At 36.2% G+C, this 23,101-nt stretch overlaps 1 protein-coding gene and 1 long non-coding RNA gene across 10 annotated transcripts in view; one reads left to right on the top strand and one right to left on the bottom strand.

Moving 5' to 3' along the window:
* LOC136025271 (octopamine receptor beta-2R-like) overlaps positions 1-23,101 on the bottom strand; it is a 148,674-nt gene that overhangs the window by 19,652 nt on the left and 105,921 nt on the right. The window lies entirely within an intron of this gene.
* LOC136025272 (uncharacterized) overlaps positions 1-23,101 on the top strand; it is an 87,964-nt gene that overhangs the window by 12,383 nt on the left and 52,480 nt on the right. The gene's annotated exons all lie outside the window — the stretch shown is intronic.

Raw genomic sequence — 23,101 nt, 5'->3', positions numbered from 1 at the left:
GTCAAACAGTTCGTGGTAACGAACTGTAGTAAGGAGCGACCCGGCTCAATAGTAATCAAAACTCTAAAAAATGGAATTTTGATACCAATACCTACATCAAAAGAATCGCATTTTAATGCTGATTTTAAATATATAAGTTTCATCTAGTTTAGTCTTACCCATCAAAAGTTACGAGCCTGAGAAAATTTGCGTTATTTTAGAAAATAGGGCGAAACGCCCCCTAGAAGTCATAGAATCACACCATCAGATTCAGCGTATCAGAGAACCCTACTGTAGAAGTTTCAAGCTCCTATCTACAAAAATGTGGAATTTGGTATTTTTTGCCAGAAGGCAGATCACGGATGCGTGTTTATTTGTTTTTTTTTTTTTTTTGTTTTTTTTCCCCAGGGGTGATCGTATCGACCCAGTTGTCCTAGAATGTTGCTAGAGGGCTCATTCTAACGGAAATGAAAAGTTCTAGTGCCCTTTTAAGTGACCAAAAAAATTGGAGGGCACCTAGGCCCCCTCCCACGCTAATTATTTTACCAAAGTCAACGGATCAAAATTCTGAGATAGCCATTTTATTCAGCGTCGTCGAAAATCCTTATAACTATGTCTTTGGGGACGACTTACTCCCCCACAGTCCCCATGGGAGGGGCAACAAGTTACAAACTTTGACTAATGCTTACATATAGTAATGGTTATTGGGAAGTGTAAAGGCGTTTTCAGGAGGATTTTTTTGGTTGGGGGAGGGGTTGAGAAGAGGGGGATATGCTGAGGGAACTTTCCATCGATAATTTGTCATGGGGGAAGAAAATCTCCATGAAGGGAGCGCGGGATTTATTAGCACTATTTAAAAACACAATGAAAAAATAAATATGAAAAAGTTCTTTCGGCTGGAAGTAAGGAACAGCATTAAAACTTAAAATAAACAGAAATTATTACCCATTTGAGTGGCTCACCTCCTCCTAATACCTCGCTCTTTACGTTAAAGTATTTTTAGTAATTTCAACTATTTATTCTACGGCTTTTGTGATTCTGGGGTCATTCTTAATGAATTGGGACAAAATTTAAGCTTTAGTGTAAAGAGCGAGGATCTGACAAGGGGGCGAACCCCCTCATATATGTAATAAAAATATGAGAATACAAAAGTTCTTTACGTAAGCTAATTTATAAGTTACGTAAATCTTTTACTAATAAAAATATTCGTAAAAAATTAAAAGTTCTAGTTGCCTTGTTAATTAACCAAAAAATCGGAGGGCAACTAGGCTTCCTCCCCCGCTCTTTTTTTCTCAAAATCATTCGATCAAAATTATGAGAAAGCCGTTTAGCCAAAAAAAAAAAAAAAAAAAAAAAAATGCAAATTTCGTTTTAATTATTCCTCTGCGGAGAGCCAAAATCAAAACATGCATTGATTCAAAAACGTTCAGAAATTAAATAAAAAAAAACAAGTTTTTTTAACTGAAAGTAAGGAGCGACATTAAAACTTAAAACGAACAGAAATTACTTCGTATATGAAAGAGGCTGCTTCCTCATCAACGCCCCGCTCTTTACGCTAAAGTTTTTTACTGTTTTAAAAAGAAGAATTGAGAGACAGAGTCAAACTTTAGCGTAAAGAGCGGGGCGTTGATGAGGAAGCAGCCTCTTTCATATACGAAGTAATTTCTGTTCGTTTTAAGTTTTAATGTCGCTCCTTACTTTCAGTTAAAAAAACTTGTTTTTTTTATTTAATATATCAAATATTCAATCTAATCCTATCTATTCTTTCCAAGGACTGCTCATAGATTTCCAAGGACACATAGGCCTAAGTTATTTTCCTAATTTCCAACTAATTTTCCTAATGATAATTCCTGCTTGAAAAATGTAGAAAATTGCATAATTTACAATTCTTGCCCCCGGGCTATAGGGGGATGTAGCATTCCTAGTATAGCTATTAGACATTTTGACTAGTTTGAACAAAATGACAGTTCCATGATGTCAATCAGAGTTGAGGAAAGGGGCAACCTCAAAATAGGAAGGAAGGGGGGGGGGTCCGGTTACGCTAAAATCTCTCTTCAACTTCTCCTCAACTTACCTTGAAATTTTCAACTTTTAAGATATTGTTGATATTCCCTGTTTTGTTGATTGTGTTCGGCATCCTTCTCAACGTTTCCTTTAAAGTTTCACCTTATTACCCTTAGCATTTTTGGAGACCCAGGTTCAAAAAAGCCCTCTTTTTCAATAAAAAAATTAAATGTTAACAATGGGAAAACTGTATAATATATGGTCCTTGAAAGGAGGCTAAGGGAGGTGTGTCAACCTTGGAGGCGTAATTATTTGACCTTTGAACTATTTTGAGCCCTTCTTATAGACAATTTATATTTTGAGATTGGGCAACTAGCATAGGCTATAGCCCTCAGATTCAGGCTCTGGGGGGTTTTCTGAACCCTGGAGGTATTGTTATATAATCATTGGATTATTTTGAACAAAATGGCCATCTCATTTACGAATGGAAGTATTTGGGAAAATGGGAATTGGGGGGGGGTAGTAGCCCAGCGAACACTTGTGACTTTTAAAATGGGAACTTTCCATTTCTAATTCAATGATCCCCCTCCAAAGTTTATACGACTCCCCGTTCCAGAAAAAAAGAAAAACCTTGGGCATAGCTTAAAACTCTCACCCCTGTGCTCTGGGGTCTGAGGTATCGTTATATGATAGTTTAACTATTTTGAACAAAATGACCATGGCAAAATTTTAGGCAGATGTATTTGGGGAAAAGGGGATTTGGGGGTGGCCAGTTGCCCTCCAATCACTTTTAACCCTTAAATAGACAAGAACTTCAAATTCCCAATAAAATTAGCCCCTCCGAAGTCTATACGACACACCTTCCATGTGAAATGCCTCTGGGAAAAAAAGTAAATAAATAATAAAACATTGAAGCCTCATGGCCTTTACAATAGACTGCGCTATAGTGTTGCCAAAGATTTGGAATCTTGTAATTTTTTACCCCTAAAATAAAGATCACGGATGTGTTTTTTCTTTGTTTTTTTTTTTTTAGATACAAAATTATAAATCTGTCCCAAAGACGGTGAAATTGCTATTGATTCAAAATTCTGAGATTGTCAATCGATTTTAAAATTCTGAAAAACAATATTTTTAGCTTCCCAGCTTCAGAGGTAGCAATTGCCGTGCGGTAACCTAGTCATTCCTATAAAGTCACAGAGTCAAGTCAAAATAGATGGCTAATATACACTTTTATTTTAAAGCTTCATTTAACTCAGTTGATTCACTTGATATTAGATAAAATTATGTACAATGATGCATAATCGTACGTCAACTATTATGGAGAATGAAGGAGAGGTCATTTGGGGGATGGGGTGTCATTGCCTTAGAAATTGTATTATATGTCCCAATTATCTTACTCTTCTTCCTTACTCGGAAATTATCACCTAACAAAAATATGAAAAGAGTCGGGTGGAGGAGAAGTTGTAATTAATCTTTAGTGTCCATTCATATACAAAATTTCGAAAATTTGTATGCGGGAGCTTGAAACCTCTTCAGTAGGATTCTCTAATATTCTGAATTTGATGGTGTGATTTTCATGAAGATGCATTACCACAAATCACTCTTTACTTTCAGCCCATCACCACGATTTGTTTGAAAAAAAGAAAAAAGACAGGCTGGTCAAAATATAATTCCTTTCCCGGTTTTTCTATGAGACAAAAAAGGCTTCTTGATTACTTCTGAAATAGAGCCCAGCAGCTTTTGAGAATCCATCAAGATTTCTTTGAGATTCAAGTGAAGCATTAAATCTCCAGTCCCATTTTCAAGTATCTTAGGAAACCTTCAAAATACGTTTCGAAAGTATGAATTTAGAAGTTCGGCCTTATTTTATCAAAATTACCGCCCTGTTCTTGCATCAGTAATAAGACCTGTTAAAAGCAGTTGACTTAAAAAAAGGTGTATATATATATATATATATATATATATATATATATATATATATATATATATATATATATATATATATATATATATATATATATATGTATATATATCTTCTATATATATAAAAATAAGTTGTTTGTGTGTTGACTGACGTCATGCATGTTTGTCGACTGACGTCATTATAAGGATTGAACATTATGCCGTCATGAAGTTGTTTGTCGACTCACGTCATGTTTGTCGACTGACGAAATTACCGACCAGGACACCGGGACACAAATGACAACCGGGACACTGGGAAACAGGGAACACAAATGACGATCGTGACACTCAAAGAGAAATTACAGACTGGGACACCGGGACACAAATAATAACCGGGACACAGGGAATATAAATGACGACCGGGACACAGGGACACAACTACAACGGGGACGCCGCGGGAACAGTGTGGGATATATAAATGACGACCGGGACACAGGGAATGTTCGATTAGCAACCACCATCAACAAAGCTCAAGGGCAATCATTAGAATAATGAGGTATAGATCTGAATACGGATTGTTTTCCCATGGACAACCGGGACACAAATGACGACCGGGACACCGGGACACAGGGAATATAAATGGCGACCGGGACACTCAAAGAGAAATTACAGACTGGGACACCGGGACACAAATGACGACCGAGACAAAGGGAATATAAATGACGACTGGGACATTCAAAGAGAAATTACAGACTGGGACACCGGGACACAAATGACGACCGGGACACAGGGAATATAAATGACGACCGGGACACAACTACAACGGGGACGCCGGGGGGCACAGGGGGGATATATAAATGACGACGGGGACACAGGGAATGTTCGATTAGCAATCACCATCAACAATGCTCAAGGGCAATCATTAGAATAATGAGGTATAGATCTGAATACGGATTGTTCTTCCCATGGACAATTATATGTTGCATGTTCAAGAGTCAGTAAACCTGACAATCTATTTATATGCACAGAAAATGGGACAGCGAAGAATGTTGTATATTCGCAAGTTTTACGTAGTTAAATACATATATATATATATATATATATATATATATATATATATATATATATATATATATATATAACTTGTCTTTGAAATAGTTGTTGTCTTTGAACTGACACTTTGACAGAGGTTAATCACATTGGGTGAATTGAACTTTACTCTGTCTTATTTTAATAAATTGTCGTCTTGCATCTTGCAGTAAAATAAGTCTTGCATTAAAATAACAGCTTACAGAAGCAGTTAGACTTCAAAAGAGTATGCATGTTCTACTAAAATACAATACCAAGTAAATATTACCAATATAAAAAGTATGAACAGGTAACTGTTTCAAAAACAACCAATGTAATTTTAGCGTATTCAGTCAACAGTTCGTGGTAACAAACTGTAGTAAGGAGCGACCCGGCTCAATAGTAAACGAAACTCTAAAAAACGGAATTTTGATGCTAAAAGATACATCAAAAGAATCGAATTTTCACGCTGATTCTAAATATATAAGTTTCATTTAATTTAGTCTTTGTCATCAAAAGTTACGAGCCTGAGGAAATTTGCCTAATTTTGGAAAATAGGGGGCAACATCCCCTAAAAGTCATAGAATGTTAACGAAAATCACACCATCGCATTCGGTGTATCAGAGAAACCTGTAGCAAAAATTTCAAGCTCCTATCTAAAAAAATTTGGAATTTCGTATTTTTTGCCAGAAGACAAATCACGGGTGCGTGTTTATTTTTTTTTCTTTTCCCCAGGGGTCATCGTATCGACCAAGTTGTCCTAGAGTGTCGCAAGAGGGCTCGTTCTTACGGAAATGAAAAGTTCTAGTGCCCTTTTTAAGTGATCAAAAAAATTGGAGGGCACCTAGGCCCCCTCCCACGCTAATGTTTTTCCAAAAGTCAACGGATTAAAATTTTGAGATAGCCATTTTGTTCTGCATAGTCGAAAACCATAATAACTATATCTTTGGGAATGACTTACTCCCCCACAATCCCTGGGGGAGGGGCTGCAAGTTACAAACTTTGACCAGTGTTTACATATAGTAATGGTTATTGGGAAGTGTACAGACGTTTTCAGTTTTTTTTTTGGTTTGGGGGGTGGGGTTGATGGGAGGGGGCTATGTGAGAGGATCTTTCCTTGGAGGAATATGTCATGGGGGAAGAAAAATTCAATGAAAAGGGCGCAGGATTTTCTAGCATTACTATAAAAAAATGAAAAAATAAACATGAAAACGTTTTTTCAATTGAAAGTAAAGAATAGCATTTAAATTTAAAAAGAACAGAGATTATTACGCATATGAGGGGCTCTAAAAATACTATAGCATACAGAGCGAGGTATTTAGGAGGAGATAAATACCTCGCTCTTTATGCTAAAGTATTTTTAGAAATTTCAACTATTTATTCTACGACCTTTTTGATTCAGGGGTCATTCTTAAAGAATTAGGACAAAACTTACGATTTAATGTAAAGAGCGAGGTATTAACGAGGGTTAAAAACCCCCTCGTACACATAATAAAAATATAAGAATATAAAAGTTTGTTACGTAACTTAATTCTTAAGTTACGCATATTTCTTACTAATAAAAACGTTCGTTAAAAATTAAAAGTTCTAGTAGCCTTTTTAAGAAGCCGAAAAATTGGAGGGCAGCTAGGCCTCCTTTCCCACCCCTTATTTCTCAAAATCGTCGGATCAAAACTAAGAGAAAGCCATTTAGCCAAAAAAAATTAATATATAAATTTCATTTCAATAATTTATGTGCGGAGAGCCAAAATCAAACATACATTAATTCAAAAACGTTCAGAAATTTAATAAAAAAACTAGTTTTGTTTAACTGAAAGTAAGGAGGGACATTAAAACTTAAAACGAACAGAAATTACTCAGTATATGAAATGGGTTGTCCCCTCCGCAATCCCTCGCTCTTTACGCTAAAGTTTGACTCTTTGCCACAATTCTACTTTGTAAAACAATTAAAAGCTTTAGCGTAAAGAGCGAGGGATTGCGGAGGGGACAACCCATTTCATATACGGAGTAATACATTAAAGAGGCGATTGCATCAAACCAAGGGCTATAGGATATTGGGATATGACTTATTCGGACGGAAATTAAAAGTTCTATCGCGTTTTTAAAGTGAACAAACAGAGTGGAGAGCAACTAGCCCCTTCCCACGTCTCTATTCCCCAAAAATTGTCAGAAAAAGTTTGTAAATAGCCATTTTGTTCAAAATTGTTCAAAGATCCAACAACTACATCTATGGGGATAACTTGACCCTCTACAGCCCCTAGGGAAATGGTTGAATGCATTAAGAAAAACCCATGGAGATTTCCTACCGAAGAAATTTTCCTATGGGATTTTCAGCATGGATAGAATTGTCAGGGGGAAATTTTCTGGGTGGGGGTGGATTTTATAAGGGAGTAACATTCCTTGAATGAATTCCTGTTGAGGAAGGGAATTTTTTATGAAGGTGAAGCCAGATTTCCCTGCAGTATTTGAGTAAAGATCAAAAATTAAAAAAAAAACAAGTTTTTTCAACTGAAAATAAGGAGCAACGTTAAAACCTATAACGAACAGAAATCATTCCACACACAAGGTTGGTCCCTCTTCAACACCCCACTTTTTACGCTAAAGTTTGACTTTTTTTCCAAATTCTTTAAGATTCGCTTCTGAGTTAAAAGATCTGTTGAATTAGAATAAGATGCAGTTCAGAAGAACTAATAAACTTTAGTGTGAAGATTAATTTATTCAGGATGTACCCCTCCACGCTCATTTACAGAACGATTTTAACTCGTGTTAAGTGATAATTTTGTTCCTTAATTTCAATTTAAAAAAAAGTATTTAATACTAAATAAGACTTGATTTCTTATGCTGATTCCTTATAAATAGTATTAATTAAGTTTAATTTCACTCCGTAAAAGCTGTGTGCCTGAGTAAATTTGTTCTGCTTACGAAGCAAAGGGTAAAACACTCCCAAACAGGCGAGTAAGTTGGATACAAATCACATTATCTAATTCAGCCAATCAGAGAGCTCGGTTGTAGGGGTCACAAGCTTCTATTTAAAAAATTGAATTATTTTCCGTAAAAGATGTTTATTTGTGTGTTTATTTTTGCCCTTAGAGGTGATCGTATCAAAGTAATGCTTTTAGAATATCAGGAGAGGGCTCTTAAGAAGAATACTGAAAGTTCTATCGACTGTTTTTAATTAGAATAGCAAAATCATTTTTTTGTAGTGCAGCGGCATTTTTGAACATTTTCTGGTGCATAACGACAATTTTGGTGTTAGTAGTGTCTAAAAGCTGTCAAGTGAAGATTCCGGGAGAGCCGAAAGCGATCGATACCCAATTGTGTTCAGGGTTTAAGTCCTGAAACAAACGATTAATACATACACTTACTTTAGAGCTTCATTAGAATAAGTTTATTTTTTTGAGGCCTCATAAAACTATTTACAGTGTCTATAATTGCGCATAAGCCATTTTGTAGGAAGGCAATTATACCTTTGTGCAGGTGGTGGGAGGGTGGTATTCTTGAAGCCTAAAAAGTTTTGCTCTAACTCCCAAACTTTATCTCTTTATGAACCCCCAGATAAATACAGAAGGAGGTTTAGTCAGGGGCTGGGGTAGAAATTAATGTCAAATCCCTCTTGATCCCCGGTAGCATTTTTGGACTATGCTTGTAAAATTTTTGCTGAACTTGTTTATCTGCACAAAAAGTTTCAAGAGATAGAGAGATCCTGAGTGCAGCTGGTACATTTGTCGAGGCTGGGACTAAAGAATTGCTCAGTAAAAGGTAACTTTTTATTTAAAGAGTCAGGCTCGAGGGGGCGATAGCCATCATCACAATTAGGGTAACCTGAGTATGCTATTAAAACGAACAAAAATTAAAAATTAATAATGATTGTTTAATGAAGATACATAGAAAACTTAATAGAAACTTAATATGAACTAACGAAATAGAAATAGAAAACTTAATATGAACTGGAAAATATCCCATGTATGGGGGTTGCCTCTTCCTCAGCCCCGTTATTTTTAAGCAAAAATCTGACTTTGTGCCCCATTCTTCAAGAAAGACTTTTCAAGCCGTTAGTAGTAACGAACTGTAGTAAGGAGCGACCTGGCTCAATAGTAACTGAAATTCCAAAAACGGAATTTTGATACCAATAGTTACATCAAAAGAATCGAATTTTAATGCTGATTTTAAATATATAAGTTTCATCAAGTTTATTTTTACCCATCAAAAGTTAAGAGCCCGAGAATATGTGCCTTATTATAGAAAATAGGTGGAAATACCCCTTAAAAGTAATACAATCTTAACGAAAATCACACAATCAGACTCAGCGTATCAAAGAACCCTACTGTACAAGTTCCAAGCTCTTATCAACAAAAATGTTGAATTTTGTATTTTTTGCCAGAAGACAAATCACGGATGCGTGTTTATTTGTTTTTTTTTGTTGTTTTTTTTTTCTTTTCCCCAGTGGTCCTAGAATTTTGCGAGAGGGCTAATTCGAACGGAAATGGAAAAATTCTAGTGCCCTTTTTAAGTGACCAAAAAAATTGGAGGGCACCTAGGCCCCCTCCCACGCTCATTTTTTCCCGAAGTCGTCGGATCAAAATTCTGAGATAGCCATTTTATTCAGATTAGTCGAAAAACCTTATAACTATGTCCTTGGGGACAACTTTAGTCTGAAGGTCCATCATTTGAGGTTTCAGGCACCTTCATCTGCTAAGATATTGTCTTGTCCTCTCCCTTAATAGCTTGCGCGCTACAATACGCCGCTTTGATTAATACAGTAGAACCTCAAACGAATGAATTGAGAAAAATGGCTAAAAATAATTGTCTATATTAAAATTTTATTTCCTACGGACTATACGTGTCATACAAACCATTGTGGCACAGCTTGATATTATGGCTTCAGAAACTGAAAATCTGAACTGACACCTTTTTGGTAATTTTGAATGAATTGGGAGAATGCTTAGAATGCTAGAATCTTTGAATTCTAAGAGGTATTTCACTCCCCTTCGGTCCAGAATTATTGTTTTGGATGAGAAAATTTCACAAAATACCATATCGCTCTTGTACGACCTAATTGTTAACTAGACAAAAGCGTTAGAACCTAAGTTTTACTTTGAATGAATCTTCCTTTACTACTATTGTACAATCATCTGTTTCCCATGACCAATAATGAAAAACAAGGAAAACACGTATCCATGTTAGTCCTTCTCAAGGAAAGACGGGATTCTTTATTTTGTAGATAGAATTTCGCACTATCTACAATAGTCATTTGATATGCTGTGATTAATGGTCTAATTTTCCTATTCTAAGCTTCCTTCTTTACATTCTCCCAAGAATCCCTCTTGATATGGTGTGATTAATGGCCTAATTTTCTTATTCTAAGATTCTTTCTTTACATTCTCCAAAGTAAGTCCCTGTATCCCCCAAATCATTTCTTATGACCTTCTCCACCCCATTCTGGGACATCCTGCCTTTACTTGGCCAGCTGAAATAGCTGGCTGAAAAGAATGATATTTGGCAATATGTTGTTCTTCATTTGTAGAATGTGTATTTGATAAGCTGTGATTAATGGTCTAATTTTTAACATGATCATTACCCTCTTAAGGGGGGAGGGATTCTCCCTTTTTCAAAATTAGACAATTTTTTCTCAGACGCATAAATTTTCATGAGTGGCTTTGAAATTAATGAATTTGGCATATTTGGAACCATCAAGCGAATTCCCTTGGGATATTTACTGCTAAATTTTTTTTTTATAATTTTGTTTATATTAACACAATTTTCTTTTTTCTAACAGTTCACTACGACAAACAGTTCGAAAAAAAGAAGAAGAAAAAACGTTGGTCAAAATATAATTCCTTCATCGCTGTTTCCACGAAAGATAAAATGAATCTTGATTACTTCTGAAATAGGGACCAACAGCTTTTGGGAATCTATCAAGATTTCTTAAAGATTCAGTTGAAGCATTAAATCTCCTGCCCCTTTTTCAAGCATTCAAGGAAGTTTTTCGAAAGAAGTTTCGAAAGCAGGAATTTTAGGATTTTTATGTGATTGTATGTGAACAAAGCCACTTGCTTAGTCTTGCATAAAAATAACAGCTTTCAGAAGCAGCTAAATTTCAAAAGAGTATGTGTGTTCTACTAAAATACAATACCAAGTAAATATTACCAATATAAAAAGTGTTAACAGGTAACTGTTTCAAAACAAACCAATGTAATTTTAGCATATTCAATACATTAAAATTGCACTGTTTACGATAAACTTTCTAAAAGAAAATTGTATTATTTTAACAAAAAACAAGTACATCAAAATAAAATTATTTAAAGCGAATTCTTGGGCTGAATAAACAAAGGTATAATTTGTTTTTGATGTAAAATACTTAGCAAATATTTAAATATATGTTACTTGTCAATTGGAAAAGAAAACAAAGTAATCAGCGAAAAAATCCTGTTCTTGGAATAGGATTCTTCTAATCAAACTGACCGTGGTAACGAGGTGTAAGTTAGAAGTGACACGTGCTAAAAATAATCTAAGGATAAAATGAAAAATAAAAAGTATAAAATAAGAATTTTTACGGCAATTTCAGACAGTTGAAATATCATAAGCTTAAATTTACGAATCGAACTTTACAAGCCTCAGAAGATTAGCGAATTTTTAAAAAGAGAAGAAAACAAGCACAAGAAGGAAATGATCAGACTGAAACTTATTTCATCAAATTTAGCATATTGAGATTTCTATTACGGAGGTTTCATGTCTCTATCTACAAAAGTGTGATTTTATTTTCGAGAAAGTTGACCAAGAACGCGTTTTCGATTAACATGTTTTTTCATCGGTATAATCGTATCAAATCCGTGGTACTGAGACATTCAGGGCAGGATTCACTCAGAAAGAAGCTGGAAGTTCGAGTCATCTTTTGAACATTTCGTGGTAACGAACCGTAGTAAGGAGTGACCCGGCTCAATAGTAACCAAAACTCTAAAAAATGGAATTTTGATATCAATAGCTACATCAAAAGAATTGCATTTTAATGCTGATTTTAAATATATAATTTTAATCAAGTTTAGTCTTACCCATCAAAAGTTACGAGCCTGAGAAAATTTGCCTTATTTCAGAAAATAGGGGAAAACAACCCCTCAAAGTCATAGAATCTTAACGAAAATCACACCATCAGATTCAACCCTATTGTAGAAGTTTCAAGCTCCTATCTACAAAAATGTGGAATTTTGTATTTTTTGCCAGAAGGCAGATCACGGATGCGTGTTTATTTGTTTGTTTGTTTTTTTTTGTTTTTTTTTCCCAGGGGTGATCGTATCGACCTAGTGGTCCTAGAATCTTGCAAGAGGGCTCATTCTAACGGAAATGAAAATTTCTAGTGCCCTTTTTAAGTACCAAAAAAATTGGAGGGCACCCAGGCCCCCTCTCACGCTAATTATTTTCCCAAAGTCACCAGATCAAAATTCTGAGAAAGCCATTTTATTCAGCGTAGTCAAAAAACCTTATAACTATGTCTTTGGGGACGACTTACTCCCCCACAGTCCCCGTGGGAGGGGCTACAAGTCAGAAATTTTGACCAGTGCTTACATATAGTAATGGTTATTTGGAAGTGTAGAGATGTTTTCAGGGGGATTTTTAGGTTGGGGGAGGAATTGAGAAGAGGGGGATATGTTGGGGGAACTTTCCTTGGAGGAATTTGTCATGGGGAAAAAAATTTTCATGAAGGGAGCGCAGGATTATCTAGCACTATTTAAAATAATACAACGAAAAAATAAATATGAAAAAGTTTTTTCAACTGAAAGTAGGGAGAAGCATTAAAATTTAAAACAAACAGAAATTATTACGCATATGATGGGCTCACCTCCTCCTAATGCTTCGCTCTTTTTAAAGCTAAAGTATTTTTAGTAATTTCAACTATTTATTCTTCGGCTTTTGTGATTCAGGTGTAGTTCTTAAGAAATTGGAACAAAATTTCAGCTTTAGTGTAAAGAGCTAGGTTCTGACGAGGAAGTGAACCCCTTTGTATACGTAACAAAACATGAGAATACAGAAGTTCGCTACATAAGCTATTTTTTAAGTTACGTATACATTTTACTAATAAAAACATTCGTAAAAAAATTAAAAGTTCTAGTTGCCTTTTTAAGTAACCAAAAATCGGAGGGCAACTAGGCCTCCTCCCCTGCTCCTTTTTTTCTCAAAATCATTTGATCAAAACTATGAGAAAGCCATTTAGCAAAAAATAAATATGCAAATTTTGTTTTAATTATTCATCCTCGGAGAGCCAAAATCAAAACATGCATTGATTCAAAAACGTTCAGAAATTAAATTAAAAAAAAAACAAGTTTTTTTAACGGAAAGTAAGAAGCGACATTAAAACTTAAAACGAACAGAAATTACTTCGTATATGAAAGGAGATGCTTCCTCATCAACGCCCCGCTCTTTACGCTAAAGTTTTTTACTGTTTTAAAAAGTAGAGTTAAGAGAAAGAGTCAAACTTTAGCGTAAAGAGTGGGGCGTTGATGAGGAAGCATCTCCTTTCATATACGAAGTAATTTCTGTTTGTTTTAAGTTTTAATGTCGCTCCTTACTTTCCGTTAAAAAAACTTGTTTTTTTTATCTAATAATGTATTAATTATAATAATGTATTTATATAATAATGTATTAATAATGTATTAAGATGCATGCCGTTGCTGTTCTACCGTTTTGTCGTGAAAAAAAACAATTTGGCCAAAGAAGGTCAAAACTTGAAAATGTAATAGTTATGTGACAGTCTTCTGAATTCTAAATATTGTCAAGCTATGCATACAATTTACAAGTTCACAGGCCATAACACCGCATGGTGGCGCAATTATTCTAAAGCTAAAGAAATCTACCCAAAATAGGCTTGAAATATTGCTTCACTTAAATGCGTATACTAAATTGAGGTTTCAAAGAACTAAGTTACATTGCTGTAAAGTTTTACTTCAACTATTGGGAGGAGGAGCTAAGGATCTTTTTATATACAGGGGAAGGCTGGGGGGCTACGAAGCCTCAAAACGTACATTTTTAGGCTTGAGTCTTCTAACTTTTATAAATGATTTACATAATTATGTGAGGAGAGGAGTGGTAATACTCCCCCTCATCTCCTTTCATTCTGAAGGATATGTTTCGACTAAAATTTAATATAGATGCTGCGTGATAATAGTTCTTTTAGTATTTCAGAACTATTTTAGGTATAACAAAAAGATTAGATTTATTTGATTACCTTTAAATGAAGGGGAGCGTGGGGGATCCTTTATAAGAAATATTTGGTTAAAAATGTCTCTACTCGAAAACTGCAAACTGTTGAAGTAATTGCTTGTTAGATATTACAAAACCTGCCTTGAATTATTTAAGGGGTGATCAAAGGACTGTTGAGCGAATGTTAAACTTGAATTGAAGAAACAAGAAATGAAAGAGGGGAGGGTCACAGCTTCCTTCACATTTAAGGCAACCATACATTTAAATATTTGTAGCAAAAAAGGCGATTAAAAACTAGCCTCATATCGATACAAACCAAAACCTTAGAAATGAAGATCATACCGCAATAGTTGCTCTAAGAGAATCTAATATTTCTTTTTAATTTAAACATCCAAAATTTGTTAAATTTTATAGCTAATACTATTCAAAAATTATTTAAAATATCATAATACAAGGTTAAACAACCCCAAAAGGGGCGCAATATGATGAAAATTATACAACGATATTCAATACCTATGATAAAGCTAAGGTAACTGTCTACAAAGGATACTGGAGCCTCTTCCTGGAAAACACCCCCCGGAAAACACTCCCCCCTTCAGAAAATAAAACGGCAGAATATACACCCCGTGGAAAATACCCTCCGCGTGGTCACCCACCTGAGACTCTAGGCGAGCGGATCTATTAGTCTTAGGTCACTTGTTTGAATACGAGCCCAGGCGACATCAGTTAACCTATTTTTAATTGATTTTGTATTATTGTAACTGTCTGAGATTATAAACTAGGTCACCCACATGAGACTCTAGACGGTTGGCCTATGAGGCTTTGGTTGCTTATTCTCCTGTAAGTCAAGGCGAATTGGTAGCCACATGTCAATTCTAAGACTTGGTAATCCCATTCCCCTGCGAGTCAAGGGGACTTGTCAGTCATAGTAGTTGGGACCCTTTGGATTTACCAGAACAGATAGGGGATATACTATTGAAGCTACTAGCTCCTCAAGACGTTAGTACGTCTCCTGGGTTTTGCGCAATACTATAGTACACCTGTATGTTACGTAAGAGGGATGGTTTTTTTAGTCATGCAATTGTTTTTTTCAAGATGCTGGTGTTTTTAATGTAATCCTGGAAGACTTGTTAGATTTCTGGGTCCATTAGTCATGCGGGTAAGCCCTGCTTGTAACTCAGGACGATGCACACGTGACTGTTGCGTAAACGCACACGTGGATGCAACGTAATAATGGTACACGTGGATATTGCGTAATTACAGGGCAAACGTGAATGCTACGTAATGACGGTGCATATTTGGGATGTTATTTAATACTTTAAGAAATGTTTTTCTTTCTTCAAGATTTCATTTTCTTCAATATTCTTTTTTCTACAAGCCGTTTTTTTTAAATTTTTTACGTCAAGATTGATACCTTTGGGAAGCCTTATAATTCATCATCAAAGGTTTTTTTTTCGCTTTAGGAGTCAAATGTAAGACCAGAGATTTCCCTCATGGAACGGTGCCTCAGACAACTGGGCCAGGAAAGTCTTCCTAATATTATGATTCGGAAAATTATTTCTAGTGGAAACGTTTCAATTAAGTTATGGATTGCATGTTTCCCATCACAAACACATACATACACACCTAAAGGCAAACACCCACAAACCCCGCAAACGCATACAAACACATGCAAACACGCTTTCACGCACACAAACACACATACACACAAAAACCCACTGAATCAAACAGATTAACAAGCAAAGTCAGACACAGAGACAGGCAAACACGGAGTCAGACAAATAGGCAAGGTGAGAGAGAGACAAAAACACACAACAGCACACAGCTTCAAACAAGCAAACACGCAAAGAAAGACACAGAGACAGGAAAACAGACAATCAAACACAAAAGCACGGTGAGAGAGAGAGAGAGAGAGAGAGGAACAGACACAAACACTCATAGTCAGACACACAAGCACACAAAGATAGACACAGAGACAGTCAAACACACAGTCAGACGCACAGGCACAGGAGAGAGAGACAAAAACACACATAAACACATAGTGTCAGACACACAAACACACAAGGACAGACACGGAGAGAGAAAAATACAAGGAGAAAATTGATTACTGGAAATTAATTACATTTAACGGACACCTGTTTATTAACTAATGGGTTGTTTACACACACAAATAGACAGAGTCAGACACAAGAATATACAAAGAGAGACAGAGAAAGAGACAAACACATACTCAGACACACAGGCACGCTGAGAAGGAGGCAAAACCACACACAAAAAAACAGATTCAGACGCACAAACACACAAAGAGAGGCACAGAGACAGGAAAAACAATTCAAACACAGAGGCACTGTGACAGAGAGACAAATAAACCCACACACAAACACAAGAGTCAAGCACACAAAGAAAGACACAGAAAAAGGAAAAAAAACAGTCAGACACAAAGGCATTGTAGGAAAGAGAGAAAACATGACATAAACACAGATTGTCAGACAAACCAACTCACAAAGACAGACAAAAAGACATGAAAACATACTGTCTGACTGGAAAGGCATAAGCTCGCTAAGAGCGAGAGAGAGAGAGAGAGAGAGAGAGAGAGAGAGAGAGAGAGAGAGAGAGAGAGAGAGACAAAAACACACACAAAAATATAGAGTTAGACATACAAACACAAAAAGACTGACACAGAGACAGAAAAGAAAACAGTCAGACACACAGGCATGGTGAGAGAGAGAAAAACACACACAACCACACAGAATTAGACAGAAAAAAAACTCATACCCTTTTGTTTGTGTGTCTGACTCTGTGTATTTGTATGTGTTTTTCTCTATCCATCTCTCTCACCGTGCTTGTGTGTCTGATTGTATGTTTGCCTGTCTCTCTGTCAGTCTTTGTGCATTTGTGTGTCTGACTCTGTGTGTATGTGTGTGTTTTCCTCCCTCTCACCCTGCCTGTGTGTCTGACTGTTTTTGATGGTCTCTGTATCTGTCAATGTTTGTTTGTTTTACTGAGTCTGTGATTGTGTGTATTTTTGTTTCTCTTTCATGGTGCCTGTGTGTCTGAATGTGTCTTTGCCTGTCGCTGTGTCTGTCTTTGTGTATTTGTTTGTCTGATTTTGTATTTGTGTGTCTTATTCTCACCGTGCCTTTCTTCTGAGTTTCTGTTTGCCTGTCTCTGTATCTGTCTTTGTGTTTTTTGTTTGTTTATCCCTGTCTTTCTCTCTCACCATAGCTCTGTGTCTGACTTGTCTTTGACTGTCTCTGTGCCTGTCATTTTGTGTTTGTTTACCTGAATCTGGGTTTGTGTGTATCTTTGTTTCTCTCTCACCGTTCCTGTGTATCTGACTGTTTGTTTGCCTGTCTCTGTGTCTGTCTTTGTGTGATTTTGTGTCTGACTCTGTTCGTTTGTGTGTTTTAGTCTCTCTCTCTCAAAATCAGACACACTTTGCCTGTGTGTCTGACTATGTGTTTGCCTGTCTCTGTGTCTGTATGTGTCTGTTTGATTATCTGACTTTATGTGTTTGTGCGTGTGTTCTCTCTCTCTCTCTCCCTCACTCACTCTCTCTCTCTCTCTCTCTCTCTCTCTCTCTCTCTCTCTCCGTACCTGTGTGTTTGATCGTGTTTTTGCCAGTCTCTGTATCTGTTTTATTGCGTTTCTGTGACTGACTCTATGTATTTGTGGGTATTTTTCTTTCTTTTTCAACGTGAGTGTGTGTCTTACTGTGTGTTTGATGTCTCGGTATCTGTCTTTGTGTGTTTGTGCGTCTGAGTCTGTGTGTTTGTGTCTCTTTCTCTCTCTCTCATTGTGCTTTGATTCTGATTATGTATTTATCTGTCTCTTTGTCTGTCTTTATGTGTTTGTTTGCCAGACTCTTTGGGTTTGTGTATGTTTTTTTGTCTTGCTCTTATCGTGCTTGTGCACCTGACTGTGTATTTTTCTCTCTCTGTGTCTGTCCTTGTGTGTTTGTGTGTCTGACACTATGTGTTTATGTGTCATTCTGTCTCTCTTTCACCATGCCTGTGGGTCGGACTGAGTGTTAGACTGTCTCTGTGTCTATCTTTGTGTGTTTGTTTGTCTGATTATGTGTGTTTGTGTTTGTTTCTCTCTCTCACTCTCTATCTCTCTCTCCCTCTCTGTCTCCCTCTCTGTCTCCCTCTCTCTCTCTCTCTTTCTCTTCCTCCTTCTCTCTCATTCTCTCTCTCTCTCTCTCTCTCTCTCTCTCTCTTTCTCTTTCTTTCTCTCTCACCGTGCTTTTGTGTTTGAGTGTCTGTTTGCCTGTCTCTGTGTCTTTCTTTGCGTGTTTGAAGCTGTGTGCTATTGTGTGTTTTAGTCTCTCTCTCACCTTGCCTGTTTGTCTTACTCCGTGTTTGCCTGTCTCTTTGTCTGTCTTTGTTTGTTAATCTCTTTGATTCAATATATTTCTGTGCGTATTTGTGTTTGTGTGCGTGAGTGCCTGTGTGTTTAAATATGTGTTTGCCTGTGTGTTTGTATGCATGTGACTGTATGTGTGTCTTTGTATTTGTGTTTGTGTGTGCGTGTATGTGTGTGCGTGCGTGTGTGTCTGTGCATGTGTGTGTGTGCGTGTATGTCAGTGTCTTGTGTGTGTGTGTGCGTGTGTATATGTGTGTTTGTTGGTGTGTGTGAGTCTGTTTTTGTGTATGTTTATTCTTGTGTGTGCGTGTGTGTGTTTCTGTGTGTATGTAAGTGCGTATTTGTGTGTATATGTGTGTTTTTGAGCGTGTAAGTGTATGCGTGTGTATTTGCTTGCGGGTGTATGTACGTGTGTTTGTGTGCACGTTTGTGTGTCTGTTTTTTTGTGTGTGCATGTATGTGTTTGTATGCGTGTGTGTTTGTGTGTGTGTGTGTGTGTATGTGTGTGTGTGTGTGTTTGTGTGTGTGTGTGTTTGTGTGTGTGTGTGTGTGTGTGTATGTGTGTGTGTATATGTGTGCGTGTGTGTGTGTGTGTGTTTGTGTGTGTGTGTGTGTGTTTGTGTGTGTGTGTGTGTGTGTGTGTGTGTGTGTGTGTGTGTGTGTTTGTGTGTGTGTGTGTGTGTGTGTGTGTGTGTGTGTGTGTGTGTGTGTGTGTGTGTGTGTGTGTGTGTGTGTGTGTGTGTGTGTGTGTGTGTGTGTGTGTGTGTGTGTGTGTGTGTGTGTGTGTGTGTGTGTGTGTGTGTGTGTGTGTGTGTGTGTGTGTGTGTGTGTGTGTGTGTGTGTGTGTGTATTTGTGTGTGTGCATAGTGCGTGTGTTTGAGTGTCTGTGTGTGTTTTATGTGTTGTTGTGTAAATGTGTTTGGGTTCGTGTGTGTTTGTATGTTCGAGTGTGTGTTTTTGTGTATGGCAAAGAACTGATAGACTATTTGAATTACCCTTACTCTGTGCTTATTTACCTTTGTTCCGCCCCAGGAATATTTGTGAGTGACTATCCAACATAAAACTGACACATGACCGACAACTCCCCTCGACCCACTGGCGATCGTAGCAACCTAAGCTTAATAGGCCCTCCTGCAGTCACATGCGGGTGACCGAGTTATAGAATTGGCAGATTACCACCAAGCCGCCAGGAAAGGAGAAGATACGATCTTTATTTATAAAAAACTTATGAAAACCAAAAAAGCAAAAAAAAAACATAAAATGCACAACAAGAAAAAAAACTGTCAAACAATGCCAAAAACAACAATATCAGAATGGCAAAACCATTCATTATTCAAAAATAATAAGCTGCAAAATGCAAGAAAGTTAAAAGGGTAAAACTGATAAAACTAAGAAAAAGAGTGAAATAGAATGTACATTTAAAAAGGTTTAAAAAAACGTATAAGAGGGAGGAGGGACAGAACAAGCAAATGAATATAAATCTGTGTATCACCACAGGCGAAAAAGTGACATAAGCCTAATAAACCCACCCGCCAAGAGTATCAGGCAGGTGTACCGCAGGGGAGGGAGGTATTTCCTGGGGTGGTATTTTTATCAGGGGTCGGGTTTTTAGAGTGGGGTAAACGTCTAGACCCAAAAAATACAGTTATATGTTTGATATAAAGTGTAAGTTATATAATTTATCATGCAACATTTTTTTTATTTCGTTGTATTCATATTAACACGAGATTTGTCAAGATTCATAGATATACTTTTTCTATATTTTATGTTACATTAAACGTTTGAAAATATTCGGTGTTATGTTTTGTTTTATATTATATATTTTTACTTTATATTTAAGATGTTTCTCAAGATGCATAAACACGTTTTTTAAAGCTATTGATTTTTTTTTTAACTTATGATATTTTGATATAGGGATTGAATTCGGTATATGGCCAGTAATACTAGAGTCCAACCACTGTGGATATAAAATGAGTGATTTTTTTTAATAGAAATTTTAACCAATACGAGTCCTGTTTTTTTTTTATTGATTCTTGATATCTCAAAAACAAAAATTCAAATTTATCAAGTTCCAGTGTCAGCTTGAACTCAGCTTCACTGGCATTCCCAGTGGGACTATACTCCCATCTTTAAAGTCGTTAAGTCAGAGGCAGCGCTTTTGCACTCAACCTAACAAGAACTGACCAAAATCTAACAAGATACGTGCTTTGAGCGGTAAAATTAATTGGTAAAGGATGAAAAGGGGAGACCGAAAAATAAAGATAACTATGCAAAGATCCTAAATTGAGAGGACTTTGTCTAAATCCTTCTAAGACAAAGAAAAAATGTATAAGAAAATCATTTGGCCTCTAGGATATAATTAAATGAAAAGAAACTAACATAAATCAGAAAAATGTGGAATTTCTCTTATCAAAGTTTAGCAAATGACAAACGGTTTTTTAATTGAAAAAAAGCATTAAACGAAAACTGTTTTTCTTCTTACCAATCCAAGGGAAAATGTATCTAGAAAATGAAATGGTATAGCCTACATCTAGTATTTAATGAAGATAGAATTCAAAACCAATAGGAAAGATCCTAAGAAACAGCGAGCACCCAAAAACTTGTGCAACTTTTGCTAGAGTTGAACTGGAGATATGCCAAAAATTCAGCACGCTTCCCAAAATAAATCTATACAAGTCAATTCATTTCTTAAACACTTCAACAAAAAGCGTACGATTGAAAATTTTAAATGATTTCAGTGAGACAGATATGAAACTCCAGCATTTGACAAGGAGGATTTGAATGAAACAGTTGTCCTCCCATTTCTAGGGTTAATTCCGGTCTTTTAGGTCTTTAAATAACTAATTAGTTGTTTTTCTTTTTAATTTTGGTTTTCATTCTTTTACTTTTTTTGTTGTTGCTTTTTTTTTAAGCAAATACTGATACGCATCTACGATAAAACGTTTGAAAGTAATTTTATTGTTTGCTCCATAAACAAAAATTAGTATGAGGATATTCCTACAGGGGGGAGAGGATGTCTGAAATGCCAAAACACCTATTTCTTAGACAGAAACTTTCCAATTTATCAGGGTGGGTCTTCTGACCCGCTGTAACAAACTAAACCGACCCATTCCTTCCAGTCTATAGCCTACTTCAATAATATAACATATTTCCTATGTATATACACAGGATAATCTATGCTTCCTGTGTATACCAATTGTTTCTTCTTCGGTATTCCCGGTATTTTTCCACCAATCAGCTCCAACTTTAGTCAAACAGTTCGTGGTAACGAACTGTAGTAGGGAGCGACCCGACTCGATAGTAACCAAAACTCTAAAAAAAAGAAATTTTGATGCCAATAGTTACATAAAAAAAAATCAAATTTTTAATGCTGATTTTAAATATATAAGTTTCATTAAGTTTAGTCTTACCCATCAAAAGTCGCGAGCCTGAGAAAATTTCCTTTATTTTAGAAAATATGGGGAAACCATAAAAGCTATAGAATATTAACGAAAATCACTCCATCAGGTTCAGCGTATCAGAGAACCCTACAGTAGAAGTTTCAAGCATCTATCTACAAAAATGTGGAATTTTGTATAAGACAGATCACGGATGCGTGTTTTATGTTTGTTATTTTTTTTCCTGGGGTGATCTTATCGACCCAGAGCTCCTATAATGTTGCGAGAGAGCTCGTTCTAACGGAAATTAAAAGTTATAGTGCCCTTTTAAGTGACCACAAAAATTGGAGAGCCCCTAGTCCCCCTCCTACGCTCATTGTTTCCCAAAGTCACCGGATCAAAATTCTGAGATGGTCATTTTATTCAGCATAGTCGAAAAACCTAAGAACTATGTCTTTGGGGACGACTTACTCCCGCACAGTTCCCGTGGGAGGGGCTGCAAGTTACAAACTTTGACCAGTGTTTACATTTGGTAATGGTTATTGGGAAGTGTACAGACACTGTCAGGGGGACTTTTTGGTTGGGGGGGAGAGGTTGAGGGAAAGGGTTCATACAGGGAAATTTTCATGGAGGAATTTATCATGGGGGAAGAAAATATCCATGAAGGGGGCGCAGGATTTTTCAGAGTTTTTAAAAAACAATGAGAAAATAAATATGAAAGTTTTTTCAACTGAAAGTAAGGAGCAGCATTAAAACTTAAGACGAATAGAAATTATTACATATATGAGGGTTTTATCTCCTTCTAATAACTCGCTCTTTACGCTAAAGTAATTTTATTAATTTCAACTATTTATTCCACGCCCTGTGTGATTCAGGGGTCATTCTTAAGGAATTGGGATAAAATTTAAGCTTTAGTGTAAAGAGCGAGGTATTGACAAGTGGGGAAACCCTCTCATATACGTAATAAAAACATACGAATAGAGAACTCATTATGTAAGTTAATTCGTAAGTTAAGTATATTTTTACTAATAAAAACGTTCGTAGGAAAATTAAAAGTTCTAGTTGCCTTTTTAAGTAACCAAAAAATTTGGAGGGTAACTAAGCCTACTCCCCTGCTCCTTTTTTCTCAAGATCATCCGATCAAAACTATGAGAAATCCATTTAGCCAAAAAATAAATTAATATGTAAATTTCGTTTTAATTATTCATGTGTGG

Source organism: Artemia franciscana, chromosome 3 (assembly GCF_032884065.1).
Source record: "Artemia franciscana chromosome 3, ASM3288406v1, whole genome shotgun sequence".
NCBI classification, from domain to species: domain Eukaryota; kingdom Metazoa; phylum Arthropoda; class Branchiopoda; order Anostraca; family Artemiidae; genus Artemia; species Artemia franciscana.
This window is presented reverse-complemented; position numbering and strand designations above follow the sequence as displayed.